Here is a 15890-nt window from a genome sequence, read left to right as displayed (position 1 = left end):
CTGTAGGGGCTGGCCCCTTGGCAAGCGACTCGGGGAACCTGCTGAAGCCCACGGGCGGCAGCCTGCGACCAAGGCCAGGGCTCAGTTAATGGGAGGAGGAGCAGCTGGGGCACCTTAGAGACTACCCACGAGAGCCCACGGAAGTTTATGCCCCAATAAATGTGTTCGTCTCTAAGGTGCCCCAAGGACTCCTCCTCTTTTTGCTGATACAGACCAACACCGCTACCGCCCTGTACCGTTAATGCTGAGCTCCGGGAACAGATCTCGCCCTTCCCTGCAAGTTGCTCAGAATACTATGCAAATATACAATAAAGCATTTCCCTTTGTTGCGCCATCCCTGGTAAGAACAAACATATTCATACTATGAGGACTTGGCTTTATATTAGGGTTGCTTCCTTGACTACAGATCCCACCCACACAGAGAATAAAGAGCAAAGATCTAGGCAGCAAACCCTAGGGACGCTCCACTCGTCAATTCTCCTACCTCTCTCCTTCAGCCTTAACTCATCCAGTGTGTGCACTTACTGTGCTAGGGAGCTGGTATGGCTTTCATGAGTTACATTGGACATAGCTCTGAGTGTGGTTTGGCGTTGTGTGTGTAACCCTTCTGCCCACCAGAGTTGGCAGCAACAAGGGCCGGGTTCAGTATCTAGGGGTTCCATTCCAATAACACAATGCAAAACCGGCTCAAGCCCCCACCCAGTGGGCTGGGAGAAATATATACCACCCCCCGCTGGGCGCCTCCAAGAGGCAATACTTCCCCTCTCGCAAGCACCGAGTCTGAGTGTAGCAAAAGCCTTTTAATAACAGAGAGAAATAATGTGGCATTATGTTGAAGAAATACTACCAACAGGATTCATAACACAACCCATGAGCAAAAATCCACCCCAAGCAAATTGGGCCATGTCCTTTCCCTTTGGTTCTTGAGTCCAGCAAACCAAAAGTCACCCAAAGTCTCTGTCCCTGGTCAGGGCAGCCCCAAAGTTTGAAAGTTTATCTGCACTTTTACCTCTTAGCCTCTGTGGAAATCGGGGGGTGGGAGGGAGTTAAGGGGCACCTTACATGGGCCAAAGCCAAATGCCCCCCCCTCTTCATGGGGCTCCGCTCCACCAGCTGTCCCCACGAATTACTCCGCTCCACCAGCTATCCCATGAACTGCTCCAGCCGTCCCGCAAACTGCTCTGCCAGCTGCTCTGCTCTGCTCTACCAGCCATTCCGCGAACTGCTCCGCTCCGCCAGCCATCCCGCGAACTGCTCCACCAGCCATCCCATGAGCCACTCTGCAATATATTTTCAGCCCCCCCCCCCCTTAACACAGCACTCAGTGATTTTAGCTCTTTAGTGATTTCAGCTTGTAGTAGGGGAGCCTCAGTGCTGGTGCACCATTGACCCAAAGCGAATTCAGCTCAGCAGCCTGTAACTAGACTCCTAACAGAATCAAAACTAGCTCTGATATTCTACAGTGGAGAGAGAAGGTGGTGCAATTGGCATTTAGGGCCCTCACCAGGGGCCCATACCATCAAGTGTAAGTAGTCTCTTGGCCTATCAAGGGCTGTGATCAAGTGTCTTGATGTTTTTGGTCTTTTGGCCTCAAGATGAAAACCTTGTCTGTGTCTCTTAGACCTTGAAATTAAAAAAATCATCTAAGTTATACCTGTCCCCAGCCTCTCTCAAGTCACTGGGTTTTGGAACCCTGGCCTAGCGAGTGCTGCTTAGTTGATGACGAGACCCTCCACCATAACAAAAGGCCAAGTACAGTTCCACTGTCCTTGATTCACATAATCAGGATAACAGTTTATTCTTCCTGCCCCAACAACAGAGAAACTGGGGCTCCTACAGCAGCCAAAGTGACCATCTAGGCAGGGTGGATGTTCCTATGCAAATGAGATCAGCCCCTGAAGTTCATTTCCAAAACCTGCCACAACTTGCCACCAGATGTCAGGGTAGAGCTCATCCTGACTCTGCTTACACATGTTTCAGAGTAGCAGCCGTGTTAGTCTGTATTCGCAAAAAGAAAAGGAGTACTTGTGGCACCTTAGCGACTAACAAATTTATTTGAGCATAAGCTTTCGTGAGCTACAGCTCACTTCATCGGATGCACATGTAAGTGAAGTTGGGGGAGGTTAGATTGCAAGTAGTTGACAATAGGTTTCTCTGCCATGTTGAAGGAGCGTTGCGTGAATGGATGCTCTGTAGTAGTGATTGTTCACATTTGGCAGTTTTAGGAAGACGTTAGTACTGAAGTCTGCATGTGTGGGCAAGGTCATATTTAGGGGCAGGATTAAGGCTGTGGGTTGGTTGTTCAAAGTGAAAATGTGGGCTGAATGGTATAGTTCAGTGATTTTCAACCTTTTTTCAGTTGCCCACCCCTAAAAAATTTCAAATAGAAGTGCAGACCCATTTGGAAATTGGAGACAGTTTGCGGACCCCCACTCCCCAAGATCCTCGAACCACAGCCTGAAAAGAGAAGGTTACTTACCTGTAACTGGAGGTTCTTTAAGATCTGTGGTCCCTAGTTGGATTCCAAACTTGGACATGCATGCCATGCGCCAGAATGATTCATAGCAGTGTCCATTAACATGCACGTGTGTTGTCCTCGTGTCTCCAGCCGAGGCTATAAGAGGCCGTACAGGGCGACACCGCTCCAGTATCCCTCTTTACTGCTAAGCAGCATAGTCCACAGCAAAGGGGATGGAGGGATGTACTGGAATCCAAATAGGGATCACACATCTCAAAGAACTCCTGTTACAGGTAAGTAACCTCCTCCTCCTCTTCAAGTGATGGTCCCTATATGCATTCAAAATGTGGGTGAGTAGGAAGCAGTGATCAGTGTGGAGTGCAAAGACTCGCAAGAAGTCAGTCTATAGTACGGCACTGCCTATACCTGCATCCGCAGCTGCTGCTGGGGCAATGGCGTACTGAGAAGGGAAAGATTGGACGGAGCTCCACATGGCTGCCCGGCAAATGTCCTCCATCTGCACCTGCGTGGAGTGAGCAGTGACTCTAGGAGGTGGAGTGACATTAGAGAGAGTGTAGCATTTGTGAATGAAATGGGATATCCATTTGGAGGTGTGCTGCGAGGAAAGGGCTTGTCCCTTGCAACGTTAGGCAATGGCAATGAAGAGTTTGGACGAAACCCGGAAGGCCTGGGTGCATTGGAGGTAGAAACCCAGGGCATGTTGGATGTCGAGAGAGTGCAGTGTTCTGTCCCTGTGGGAGGTCTGGGGTTTGGGATAGAAGACTGGGAGGTGGATGCACTGGACGAGGTGGAATGCAGACACCACCTTAGGAAGGAATTTGGGGTGCAGGTGTAAGAAGACCTTGTCCTTGTGGAAGATGGAGTGGAGGGGTCAGCCATCATGGCCGCCAGTTTGCTAATTCATCGTGCCGATGTGATGGCCACCAAGAAGATCATGTTCATTGAAAAATGGGAGAGAGCACGCATGGCAAGGGGTTCAAAGAATGGCCTGGTGGTGGCAGAGAGAACAATATAAAGGTCCCTAGAAGGGGTAGGTATGAGCATCAAAGGAAAGGTGTTGAGCAGAACTTTGAGGAAGCAAACGGTGGTCAGGGGTGTGACAACAGAGGTACTGTCCATTGGGGGGAGGAAGGCAGAGCACCGTCAGGTGGACCCAGATGGAGTTGTGGGCAAGGCCCAACATTCTGAGTTGCAGAAGGTAGTCTAGTAGAATAGGAATGGATATGGAGTCCAGTGCGTAATGGTGGCAGTGAGGCCAGGCAGTGAATTGTTTCCATTTCGCCTAACAGCAAGCCCTGGTGGATGATCTCCTGCTGTGCATGAGGACATCGCATGTTGGGGTGGAACACCCCGTCTACATGCAAGCTCCATCCAAATACCAAACCGCGAGGTGGAGCAGGCTGAAAGGCGCCTTCGCATTCCGGGGTCCAAACCACATGCCGGGGGCTGTCCTTGGTCAAAAGCACAGTCAAGGGGGCTGCGATCAACACGAATCAGGGAATAGTGTGCCAACAGTAGCCAACGAGTCCCAGGAACTGGCGCACTTGACGCTTCGTAGTGGGCAGGCCGCCAGGGCCTGAACCTTTCCCACAAGGGGCTTCACTTGTCCTCTCCCTTTGGTGTACCCGAGATGTGTGGTCTCTTGCCATCCAATGCAGCATTTTTTTGGATTAGCCATCAACCCGGCTACCCGCAGGAACCTCAGGACCGCAGCTACCCACTCTAGGTGGTCTTCCCAATGGCAGCTATAGACAACCACATTATTCAGGTATGCTGCAGTGTAGTCTCAGTGGGGTTGGAGGATGCACTCCATCAGCCGTTGAAACGTTGCTGGTGTCCCATGGAGGCCAAAGGGCATCCGAGTAAATTGACACAGATCCTTTGGGCTGGCAAATGCGGTCTTTTCCCTGGAGGCAGAGTCGAGGGGGATCCCTTTGCTCAGACTGAGTGTGGTGAGGAAGTAGGCCTCCCCTAAACAGCCCAGCAGTTCATCAACACAGGGCATCAGATATGCATCGAATTTTGAAGTGGTACTGATGTGTCGGAAGTCGATACAGAAGCGCCGTGTTCCATCAGCCTTTGGTACCAGCACTACCGGGCTGCGCCATTCGCTCTGCGATGGTTCAATGACTCCCAGGTCGAGCATAACCTGTACTTCCTCCTCGACGACTTGCTGCATGCGCTGCCGCAAGGGCCTTATCAGCTTCCGGATCACCACTCCAGGCTCCGTCTGAATGGTATGATGAACTAGGGTCATGTTGTCCGGTTGGACTGTGAAGGTTCGCAGGAACGCCTGCAGGAGGCACTGGGTCTGCTTATGTTGCTCCTCAGTGTTTACGAGCTGGGGTCCCGCAGGATCCTCTGTCAGGGTGCACAGGGGCCCAGCTCTGGGTCCGGCGGGTAAGGGTTAATTAATAGGCCCTCTTGCTTCCACCAGGGCTTCAGGAGGTTGACATGGTATCGCTGAGTTTTCTTGCGCTGGTAGGGCTGGTTGATCTCATTAATGATGGACCTGACCTTTCAGATCACCTTATAGGGCCCTTGCCAATGGGTCAGTAGCTTTGACTCACTCCAGCGCAGGAGGAGCAGGACCCGATCGCCGGATTTGAAGCCGCGGATCCATATGCCCAGATTATAGGTTTGGGCCTGCACGGCCTTTAAGTTTTCCTGAGTAAGGGCTCCTGCCTACACGAGGTGTTCCTGGAATGGGAGGACGTACTTCAGGAGGCCCTGGGTAGGTGATGGGGCTTGCTTCCATGTCTCGCGCATGAGGTCCAGCAGCCCCCATGTGTGACATCCATACAATAGCTCAAAGGGGGGAAAATTTAGTGGAGGATTGGGGCACCTCGCGGATTGCCAGAAACAAGGGTGGAAGTAGCTGATCCTACCAGCATAGGTCTTCTGGAGGAAACTTGCGCAGCATGTCCTTCAGGGTACTGTTAAACCGTTCAATCAAGCTGTCAGTTTGTGGGTAGTAGGTGGAGGTGCGCAGCTGCTTAATCCCCAGGACATCGCACACCTACCACAGCAGCTGGGAGGTGCAGTTGGTGCCCTGGTCAGTAAGGATTTCCCGGGGCAGGCCCACGCTGGTGAAGACCTTAATGAGTTCGTCAGCGATGGTTCGGGCAGTGAGGCTCTGTAGCGGTACTGCTTCGGGGAAATGGGTGGCATAGTCAATGACCAGCACATACTGAAATCCAGCAATGCTTTTTGGAAGGGGGCCCACCAAGTCCATGGACGCTCATTCGAATGGCATTTCTACAATAGACATGAAAATCAATGGGGCCTTGGGCATCCGTGGGGGAGCAGCTAGCTGACATTCTAGACAGGAACTACAATAGTTCTTCACCTCCTGGTGCACACTGGCCCAGAATAACGGTGTCAGAATTCGGGTGGGGGTCTTTTCATGGCCCAAGTGCCCTGCGGCCAGGATGTCGTTGGCGAGTTTCATTACAGCTCACCGGTGACATCGAGGCACCAGCAGTTGGGTCTGGAGCTGTCCGGTATGGGGGTCTTGTTCCACCTGATAGAGATAGCCATGGTGCAACTCAAAATGGGGCCACAGCTTTGCCTGGCATGGATAGATCAGTGTCCCATCAATGGCTGCTAGCTGCTCATACTCTCGACTGAGGGTGGGGTCCTCCCTTTGGTCCTAGCAAAAGTCGGTGCTAAGCATAGGTTCAACGACGGGCCCCGGCGAGGGGTCCTCAGGCTGTCCTCCCTGTCCGTTGGAGTCTGGTTCCTCCCCCTCCTCTGAGCGGGTCTTGGGGCAGTCCCCTTCCAGCGCTAGGATTATCTCAGGGCCTTCCTCAGCGTTCGAATGAAGGACCCCTGGGAAGTCTGTCCAATCATGTCCCAGGATCACTGGGTAGGCTAGTCGAGGAGTCAGGCCAACCACCCACCATCAGCCATGTGACCCCATCCACGGTTAGCTGGACTCGGGCACTGGGGGAGGGCCGTACATCACTGTGGATGCACTGCAGCTGGATTGTCCCCAGGTGCGGATCAGCTGGGAGGCCTAAATTTTAGCAGATTGATTGAGGGTGTGGCCAGATGCTAATCAGGGCCAGGGTCGGGCAATCCCTGACAACTACTGGCACCATAATCTTGGTGGCCTGCAGCCATGGGGCACAGGTTTCTCCCACGCAAACGTGACTGAAGCTGCAGTCCATTTCGGTGCAGTCATGTTGCAGGTGTCCATATTTCCCGCAGGAGAAACAGGGTCCGAGCTCTGGGTGTCCAGGCCAGGCGGACACTCCCACTGGGCCCCTTGGGGGGCTTCGATTGGGCCCCCTGACCCCTGGTTCAGGGGCGCTGGTGCTTGTCGAACAGGCACCTTGGGATGTCTATACCAGGGCTCCTGGCCCTGCGAAGGGTTTCGTAGTTCGGTCTGGGCGCTCCCCTTCTTCTCTAGGTTAGGGTGCTTGGGCCCTGGTGGGTGAGCTCGAATAGCCGGTCCCACTGGGGCCTCAGCCGCAAGGAAATCCTCCATCAGAGTGACAGCGGCGGCTAGAGTTGCAGACCGATGGCAGAGGACCCAGGCCCCTCCTCGCGGCAGGAGGATGTGGACAAATTGTTCCAGGATAACTTGCTCAATGAGCTCATCTGGGGGAACTCTCAGGCTGTAGCCACCGCTTGCATGCCCCCCTCAGCTCCTGGGCCACCAACTGGGGTGCTCGTAGGATAGGTCGGGTGCCATAGGATATGTCAGACTCTGGAACTGCTGCTGGAAGGTTTCCGGGCTGACATCAAAGGCATCTAGGATCACTGCCTTTACCCAGGTGTAGTCCCGTGCTTCCTCCATAGATATCCCTCGGTACACAGTTTGGGCGGTCCCAGTCAGATACGGGGCCAGGAGGGTGGCCCATTGGTCTCGGACCCACCCTGCGACTAATGACACCCTTTCAAAGGTCACAAGGAAGGCCTCGGGGTCAGTGTGGGGGCCCATCTTGGTCAGCTGGATCAGTGGGGCTACACTGAATGGCCTAGCAGCGTCTCCCAGCTGGGGTTCCGCAGGACGGGGTAGCAGAGTCACCAACTGCTGCAGGCATTGTTGCTAGTGGTCCTGGTTCTGGCGTCCCAGCTCCAAAATCAGCTGTTGCTGCAGTGCCCCTAACTGCTGGACCAGTTGCTGCTGCTGTTGGAGCGGGGCTGCCTGCTGCTTGCTCTGGGCCAAGAACTTAATAAAGCTTGTCCATGGTCTGGGCACATTTCTCCTCAGACCCCTTCTCACAGGAATCGGGGGACTGCTGCCCATGTTCTCCGTCCGGGAGAATGGCCGGGGCTCATCCCTCTCTGGGACAGTGGGGAACCATATCACCTCGCTACTTCCTTCCAGTTGCTGACAGGGAATTAGCCTGTCTGCAGGAGTCTCTTGCAGCGATAGCAATAGAGACAAACACAGACAGTCATTTGCGCCTGGCCCATGGTTGACGGGCAATAGTGAGGCAAGGGCTCAGGTCCTCAGGCAGGAGCTGAGCAACAGTTCATGCAATTAGCAGGCCCAGGCCCTGGCTCAGGGCAGGGCAGCAGAGTCAATGGCTCAGGCCCTCAGGCAGGGGCTGAGCAAGGCAGGTAAACAACAAACCCAGGCTCTTGGCTCGGAAAGGCCTGGGAGATGGGGAGACTGCCAACCACAAGCTGGGGTGGCAGGAGGGATGCAGGCCCGCCCACTCCACTGCGTCCCAGCCTGGGGCCCTAGCAGCAGCAGAAGACCTGCTGCCGAGTCAGTGGAGATCCTGGCCGCAATACACTGACATAGGCTCTGGCAGTGCTGCAGCCAGACTCAGGTCGGCTGCCCCTGGTTTACTTCTGAACTCCCCCTCGGAGGTACCTGGGTCTGGATGGTGTCCTCCGGGGGGTCCAGCACTATGGGGTCTCTGGGTAACTGGCGAGGGGCAAGCCGGGCAGCTCCTCTGGGGGGGGTCAAGCACCATGGGGTCCTCTGGGTAACTGGCAAGAGGCAGTGCGGGCAGCGCCTCTGGGCTCTGGTCGGCATCAGGCGTCGGCAGGTCAGGCCAGTCCTCGGGTCTGCCGTATGTTGCTGGGGTCTCCCAACTGGGAGCTAGGCCAGAGGCATCTGGCCTCTCCGGCGGCTGCCCTCAAGTGAGCTCTGGGGTTGGGCTTTTATACTTCTTGTCCTCCACCTTGACCGCTGGGGAGCGAGCGCAGGACTCGCTGGCTCCACCCATTTTGGTGTCCGGAGGGGCTCCTCCCGCTCTGGGGCAGTGGGGAACCAGACCGCCTCACTACAGCAGGGCTTGTCGGACCTCAGCAGTACCGAAAGACCTAGTGCCTGGGAGGTAGATGGAGGGAGGCTCCACTTCTCTTTGGTAGTTACGCCAGTCATGGATCCAATTGCGCAAGTGGGCGCATAGCCTATTCCATGAGAAACTTGCAGAGACGAAGTTCCGCAGCTTCCCATGTGTGGGACAGGAACGAATGGCAGATGGTGCAGCTAGCAACCATGTGAGCTTCGCCAAGGCAGTACAGAAACCACTGGTGCTCACCACTCACAGAGAAGAAGTGCGGGCACAGTGCACAGTTTTTGAAGCCGACTTGATGGGGCATAATCCCTGGGATGGGAGACCTCTCCAACAGGGGATGAACTCTGGTAGAGAGTGAACCCAACTAACTACACTACAAAAAACAAGAAAACCACTATTGAGAACTATTTACAAAGAAGAAGAATGGACAAAGCACTCTCTTAGCTAGGCTAAGAGTGTGGGGGAACAGGGGTTCTGACTCAGGCCATGTGACAGTAAGAGGGAACAGGAGCAACGTCATCCTGCATGGCCTCTTATAGCCTCAGCTGCAGACATGAGGATGATGAATGACAAGTGTGTGTCAAATGACACTGCTACGAATCGCTCTGACTCCAGAGCATGGCGCACATGCGCAGCCATGTTTGGAATCCATATAGAATCCATCACTTGAAGAAGAATCACTGTTCTATGGTAATGACAACCTGTCGCAGACCCCTTAGACATAGTCTGAGGACCTCTCGGACCACAGGTTGAAAACCAGTGGTCTACTTCATCAGACCAGGGACCCAAGTCTGATGTACAATCTCTCTTAGACAAATGTTACAGTTTAACTCCAGAAACTTGACAAAGCCAGAAAATGCAATGTTAAGGTAACATCTGCATTACTTCCGGACAACCATAACTCTGTCCTCTTTGGGATGCCATGAGAAACTTGAGTATCAATACTTTATGCTTCCATAATAGACACTATCATTATATCAGTGTCCAGCACAAACAGACAGGACTCTGATTTCACATAATCCAAAAAGTCCCTCCATAAGGCCCACTAGATACCTATTACTGTTCCCGTAGAGACCTAAATGGATGCACTGAGCTGACTTTATTACTTGCGTTCTGTACAATGAAAGACTAACAGAGCTTGGGAGTTCATTGGCTTGGTCTACACACAAGTTTTGTACCAGTATAATTATGCCAGTACTGTGATATTTTTTAAAAACCACGAACAGTTAAACCAAAAGAAGCATGCTTATATTGGATATCAATCTCCTTCCTGTATAGGAATAAGCTATACCTGTATAAGCACACACATACTAGATGAATGTTCACATTAAGCAGTATAGCGTCTATGTTTAAACAAGGCACTAAAGTTGCCTTTCCTGGAGCTTCCATAAGGAAATTATCCAATTAAGAACAGGAAAGGGGATTGTAAGAAGCTGGGAATGAGTCCTATGGCTGTCTAATACTAAATGAGAAATGGGACAGTGCTTTCAATCCTTAGTTACCATTCCTATATAATTAGCTACTTCACACTGAAGAAAAATATCGCACAAAGCGTAACTGCCAGGTGGCGGAAACAGTCACTTACTGCTGGGGTTCAACATTCTGGAGGAACAAACCCACTGATATACTTCTGCAGGCAATTTTCCATGTATTATTAGATACAGACTTACCAAGTCTGTTACTGTCATCCCTAAAAGGGCAGAGTTAAGGTTATCCAAATATATTGTGTGGAAAGTGTCACCTTCACTCTGCATGTCCTGGTTCTCAAGTTCAGGGCAAGGGGAATACTTGTTAAATTAACTTTCTTTTAAGGGAAGCACGTGTGTAAGCTAAGTTGGCACTTCCTGGTTTACATGTAAATTTGGAGATTTTAAAAGGTTAATATTCAAGAGATACAGGGAAGAGAGGATGCTGTTGTGCAGCTGCAAACTTAACAAAACTATGTGGAAATTTAACCCTAACTCAGTTTTGGAGTTTGGGGGTGTGTATGAGTGAGTGATTGGGAGAGAACTGGCAGGAGAGAAAGAGGAGAATATTTAAAGTTCTCCTTATTCGTATATGCAATACTAGAGTCTATTTACAATGTTACTGCAACTGAATAATTATAGGTTTCAGAGTAGCAGCCGTGTTAGTCTGTATTCGCAAAAAGAAAAGGAGTACTTGTGGCACCTTAGAGAACAACAAATTTATTTGAGCATAAGCTTTCGTGAGCTACAGCTCACTTCATCGGATGCATTTGGTGGAAAATACAGAGGGGAGATTTATATACACACACAGAGAACATGAAACAATGGGTTTTATCATACACACTGTTAGGAGAGTGATCACTTAAGATGAGTCATCACCAGCAGCGGGGGGAGGGGGGAAGGGAGGAAAACCTTTCATGATAGAGATCTTGTAGGTGTTTGTCTCTGTCTGAGGGGTTGGAGCAAATGCGGTTATATCGTAGAGCTTGGCTGTAGACAATGGATCGTGTGGTATGATCCGGATGAAAGCTAGAGGCATGTAGGTAGGAATAGCGGTCAGTAGGTTTCCGATATAGGGTGGTGTTTATGTGACCATCGCTTATTAGCACCGTAGTGTCCAGGAAGTGGATCTCTTGTGTGGACTGGTCCAGGCTGAGGTTGATGGTGGGATGGAAATTGTTGAAATCATGGTGGAATTCCTCAAGGGCTTCTTTTCCATGGGTCCAGATGATGAAGATGTCATCAATGTAGCGCAAGTAGAGTAGGGGCATTAGGGGACAAGAGCTGAGGAAGCGTTGTTCTAAGTCAGCCATAAAAATGTTGGCATACCGTGGGGCCATGTGGGTACCCATCGCAGTGCCGCTGATTTGAAGGTATACATTGTCCCCAAATGTGAATAGTTATGGGTGAGGACAAAGTCACAAAGTTCAGCCACCAGGTTAGCCGTGACATTATCGGGGATAGTGTTCCTGACGGCCTGTAGTCCATCTTTGTGTGGAATGTGGAATGTTCAATCTCTCTGGTCACTCGATTACAGACCTGAGGGTGGCTATCCTTCAACAAAAAAACTTCAAAAACAGACTCCAACGAGAGACTGCTGAATTGGAATTAATTTGCAAACTGGATACAATTAACTTAGGCTTGAATAGAGACTGGGAATGGATAAGTCATTACACAAAGTAAAACTATTTCCCCATGTTATTTCTCCCCCCCACCCCACCCCCCATTGTTCCTCAGATGTTCTTGTTAACTGCTGGAAATAGCCTACCTTCCTTGTCACCATGAAAGGTTTTCCTCCCTCCCCCCTCCCCCCGCTGCTGGTGATGGCTCATCTTAAGTGATCACTCTCCTTACAGTGTGTATGATAAAACCCATTGTTTCATGTTCTCTGTGTGTGTATATAAATCTCCCCTCTGTATTTTCCACCAAATGCATCCAATGAAGTGAGCTGTAGCTCACGAAAGCTTATGCTCAAATAAATTTGTTATTCTCTAAGGTGCCACAAGTACTCCTTTTTCTTTTTGCATAATTATAGTTTTGAACCTCACTGAGGCAGTGTGATACATAACATTCACCAGAAAGGTCCTGGGTACAGATTTTCCCCCTCTATAATCATGGCTAGTTTTTATGCACTTTAACATGAAGGACTAGCACTGCCAGCTGCTATGTAAATTTGCTCACACTGCTCAGCCAGTAAAGTCAATCCTTTGTTATTCTACTACTGCAGCTCAGAGTTTACTGAGGGGCTTGCCAGTTGTGCAGATTTCCACCAAACCTCCTTTAGGGCTAAGAGGGATCTCCAAGAGTATAATGTGTTTTTTTTTTAATCTAAACCAGCAGTTCTCAAACTGTGGGTTGGGACCCCAAAGTTGGTCATGACCCCATTTTAATGGGGTCGCCAGGGCTAGCTTAGATTTGCTGGTGCCTGAGGCCAAAGCCTGAGGGCTTCATCCCTGGGTATAGGGACTCAGGTTACAGGCCCCCTGCCTGGGGCTGAAGCCTTTGGACTTTGGCTTTGCATCTCCCCTACCCACCCACCGGGGGCTTAGGCTGGCTCAGGCTTCAGTCCCCCCTCCTGGGGTCACATAGTAATTTTTGGTTTCAGAGTAGCAGCCGTGTTAGTCTGTATTCACAAAAAGAAAAGGAGTACTTGTGGCATCTTAGAAACTAACAAATTTATTTAAGCATGCATCCAATGAAGTGAGCTATAGCTCATGAAAGCTTATGTTCAAATAAATTTCTTAGTCTCTAAGGTGCCACAAGTACTCCTTTTCTTTTTATAGTAATTTTTATTATCCAAAAGGGGTCATGGTGCAATGAAGTTTGAGACCCCCTGATCTAAACTATGATTTAAGCTTGTCTCTGTGAAGGGAAGCTCTGCTAGTTAATCTCACCACAGTGCACTGATTTAATCTTCCATTTCTCACGGATGTGCAGTTATGTTAAAACATCATTTGGCCACAGCAGAGGTATCAAGGGGGATACAGCTGGGTGGTGCTGGAAAAAACAACTCCCTCCTTACTTAAGAGGTAAACAAGACAGTCAGCAGGATACCAAATTGGGTACAGGATAGAATTAGGTCTGGGGAGGGGAGATAGTGGCAAACTCACTTAATCTCTAGAGCTTCACTTTCCCCAGGGAGACCAGGACAACCCCCCTACTCCCAGAATGGTCATTAAGTCTGTAGTTGAAGAAAAAGCCCGTGTAGCTTGTTCCCAGACTACCTCACTGAGGCAGACTTCAGAGTAGCAGCCGTGTTAGTCTGTATTCGCAAAAAGAAAAGGAGTACTAGTGGCACCTTAGAGACTAACAAATTTATTTGAGCATAAACTTTCGTGAGCTACGGCTCACTTCATTGGACTGTGGATCTCTGGTCCGTCTGAGCACGGAAGACAAATCTTAGCACCAGCAAGTTAACCCCTTTCCAAACTCTGCTTCCTCCCTTTAATTTCCTGTTCTCCTCCTGCATATTTCCTCCAGCTGAAGGATCTATCCTCTCAACTTGACATTTATGGCTGATGTTGCAGGAGTGGAGTCTGCTAGCCATCTCATTAACCCCTTCCTGCCCTGGTCCTATGGGAGAGGGGGACAACTCCATTGTGCAAATAAGAAAAGAAGGGACCATTTATTGAACCTGGTTTTTGTAAGTACAGAGTGAAATGTGGAACAGGGATCTGCAGTGTGCAATGAAATGAAAATGTGCTCTTACGGGATGGTAAAGTACACAGAGTGTGCACTCCATCATATATTATTATAACCATTAATTGATTATTTATTTGTTTTGTGACATCACCCAAACCCCCCAGCACCCAAACTCTAGGGCTGTGGTTTTCAACCTGGGCGACTGCAGACTATGTCTAAGGAGTGCACAAAAGGTTGTCATTAGCATAGAACAATGGTTTTCAACCTGTGGTCTGCAGACTATGTCTAAGATTTACAAAGGGGTCTGCACTTCCATTCAAAATTTTTTAGGGGTCCACAAATGAAAAAAAGGTTGAAAACCACTGGTCTAGTGGATTAGACACTAGGCTGTATCTCAGGAGACCTTGGTTAGATTCCCAGCTCTACTACCGACTGACTATGGGCAAGTCGCTTCACTTCTGTTTCCCGTCCCTGCTGCAGTTTTTCCAGCTCTCCTGATACTCGGTCTTTTCCTTAAAGCCCCAGATCTTGGAGTCAGGAGATTACATGATAATCTCAGTTTTCATTTTTTTTTAAAGTAAGTTTCTAGCCTTCATGCTTATGGAAAAAAGCCTGAAAACATTGCTCATGAAAACTACATGCTCATCCTAAAGGCTCAATAAAAAAAAAAAAAAGAGCACCCCAATGTGTTATAAAATCTCATGGCTTTTAAAGTAATTTCATGACATTTGAGGTCCTGACTCACGATTTTTGAACATCTGGTAATACTGTATCTGTCTTATTTATTTAGACTGAAAGCTTTTCAGGGCAGGCGCCATTCTCTGATCACATGTTTGTGCAGGATTTAGCACACCAGGGCCCAGATCCAGGGCCCTAAGCACTACTGAAATACAAATAACTAATAATTGTGCTGTACAAATACACCATGTAGGAACACATGATCCCTTCCCTGGAAGCTTAGTGGAGATGGGACTAAGCTGTAAAATGCCAAACCAGATTTTGAGCTCTCCAATGCTTGCATCTATAGATTTGGTTCAGCCCCATCATATATATATATATATATATATAAAAAACTTAAGGTCAGTCCTGAAATTCAGACCTATATCATGGCTTAGATACCATAACCATAATAAACAAATCAGTGTGCTAGTACCCGTGATTTGGTAGGAGCCTTCTAGATATTCAAGAAAGGATGGTTCTTCCCCAAGGAGCTCAAAGGCTAAGGACAGACAGATGGGTAGCAGATCAGGGGAAAAGGAACAACTATTGATTTTTTTTTATACAAGTCATAGACAGTGATAGGCACCTTAGAAATATATTAGAACAGCAGTTCTCAAACTTCATTGCACCGTGATCCCCTTCTGACAACAAAAATTACTATATGACCTCAGGAGGGGGGGACCAAAGACCAAGACCACCCAAGCTCCGTTGCCCCAGGTGGGTGCGGGGGGGCTGGGGGGAGAGGGGCAAAGCTGAAGCCCAAGGGCTTCTGCCCTGGGCGGGGTGGCATGTAAACTTAGCCCTGGACAGTGGGGCTTGGGCTTTGGCCCTTGGCCCCAGCAAGTCTAACATCAGCCTTAGGGTTCCTGACCCACAGTTTGAGAACCCCTGTATTAGATGAGTTGCAGAGTAGCTGCCGTGTTAGTCTGTATCCGCAAAAAGAAAAGGAGTACTTGTGGCACCTTAGAGATTAACAAATTTATTTGAGCATAAGCTTTCGTGAGCTATAGCTCACTTCATTCACTGAATGCATCTGATGAAGTGAGCTGTAGCTCACAAAAGCTTATGCTCAAATAAATTTGTTAGTCTCTAAGGTACCACAAGTACTCCTTTTTCTTTTTTTTTGTATTAGATGAATAGATTAGAGTAGATAACATACATACGCACTCTCCACCCTAAGTTTGGGGATAGTTGGAGCTGCTAAGAATTTGCTTCAGGCCCATTTCTAAATTCCAGGTGGCTATTGTTTAGCTAAAAGAAAAGGAGTACTTGTGGCACCTTAGAGACTAACAAATTTATTAGAGCATAAGCTTTCGT

This window comes from Dermochelys coriacea, chromosome 6, assembly GCF_009764565.3.
Source record: "Dermochelys coriacea isolate rDerCor1 chromosome 6, rDerCor1.pri.v4, whole genome shotgun sequence".
Classification (NCBI taxonomy): domain Eukaryota; kingdom Metazoa; phylum Chordata; order Testudines; family Dermochelyidae; genus Dermochelys; species Dermochelys coriacea.
Note: the sequence above shows the minus strand (reverse complement) of the source record.